Source organism: Austrofundulus limnaeus, unplaced genomic scaffold (genome assembly GCF_001266775.1).
Source record: "Austrofundulus limnaeus strain Quisiro unplaced genomic scaffold, Austrofundulus_limnaeus-1.0 Scaffold40, whole genome shotgun sequence".
Classification (NCBI taxonomy): domain Eukaryota; kingdom Metazoa; phylum Chordata; class Actinopteri; order Cyprinodontiformes; family Rivulidae; genus Austrofundulus; species Austrofundulus limnaeus.
The window spans coordinates 2792388-2794212 of NW_013952442.1; positions in this window are offsets into that span (position 1 = coordinate 2792388).

Sequence of the window (1825 nt, forward strand, 5' to 3'; positions counted from 1 at the left end):
ACACACACACACACACACACACACACACACACACACACACACCTACACCTTTGCCTTATTTAACAAACTAGAATTGTTACAACATTTTAACAAAAAACACCTGAATAGTAAACTGTCATAAAGAATACTATCAGAAAGCAGAGGGTCAATGTTAGAACAAGCCTAAAATAAGGTTTGGAGAAGGGACAGAAGGACAAAGCAAAGACCATCTACAGGATCCTGACATCACTCACACATGTSAGTGAGTTCTATAACCCTGCTAGACATGACTTGTCCTCTAAGAGTAAGTGTCCAGAAGGTGTATTGTAATTRTCAACAGTAGGCTTTATTTGTACATCACATACTTTGTTTTCATTATATTGTATATTGATGATTGCCWTTTTTTATAAACACTTACATGATGATGTTTATGTTCCATGGCCAAAAGATGCTAAAGCAGCTGTCATAAATATGATTCAACAATCACATGTGTAATATCCTTGAAGCAGGAATGTGAGGCTTCATATTAAAATGGGAGGGGGGGGGGGTCACTCTTTGTAAATAATGTAAACACCTGGTCATGCACATTTTTCTTTTGTAAATTTCAATCAATGGGTTACTAAATGCATAGGCACAAACCAATCATCCTGCCATTCTACCACACATGCACTGGTCCTGTCATCAAATGCAACTGGTTGTTGCAAAGAAAAAAAGAGCACTGCACCAAACTGCAAGATGTTAAAGAAGAGCACATCACAACAGACAAAGAGTCACTTAGGTATCTTCTGTTTTAGCAAWGTAAATACAGTTTCAATTGTACTGGCATTGGAGGGGAGTTCAGTTTGCTCCATTYACACTGATTTAAAATAAAGAGACACAGGAACTTAACATAGAGGTTAAAACTAAAAATATTCATATAAAAAAAAGCATCAGAATGATGTGTGAAAGCGTAGACCCACTACTTCACAGTCCCACATTTAAACTGTGTAGACTCTGGTTCAAACAATACAAAGTGAAAAACAAAATATCTATAACATTTCAATGTACTACAGTTTATGTTTTACCTAATCAGTCTGTGCATTTCAGATTGTGTTCCAAATTTTGTTTTTAAACAAAAAATATGTTTTTTTTAGTTCAGGATTGACAGTTTTGGTTGAAAAACACAAATTATTATTAAACTATTATTATTAAAGGTAATACGTTCATATAGTGCAGTGTTTTTGAATGCATGGACATGCAATCTGTTCTGCAACRATCTATACACATAAACTACCCTGTGCAGATTACTTTTGTTTCTTTTTACCTAGGCTTCTTCACACTGTTTGCTGTTTCATCTTAAGTGACTTTGTTCAGGGCCAGTCAGTGTTTTTCCCTGAAATAAAAGAAGAAAACAAAAGCAACCAGTGAGAGAGAGAATAYCAGGCCGCTGCTAGCCCATAGGACACATTTAGTAATCCTTCCAATGATGTCCAGGGTCCAGTGATGGTTACCAGACCTGCAAATACCCCTACACACACACACAAACACACAATCCATTTTTATTGTATTTGGGTCTGCAGTCTTGTATTTCCTATGCTCTCTTAGCGCCACACACACACTGCACTCGAAAACAAAAATCCATATTATCGACCAGCCAGTGTCACCACAATTATTCTTTTGAAACAGCCATTGAAAACAAATTACATCTGCACTGCGTTTTCATCCGATTGCTCTGGGTGAGCAATGCTCAGCAGCTGGGTTTGTCCTGCCTTTGCCAGCCTACAGACCTCTCCCTAAAGGTTTACTGTCCATACCACAGTGTTGCTAACAACTGGTTTGCGTGTGTGTGTGTGTATGCAAGCGTGTG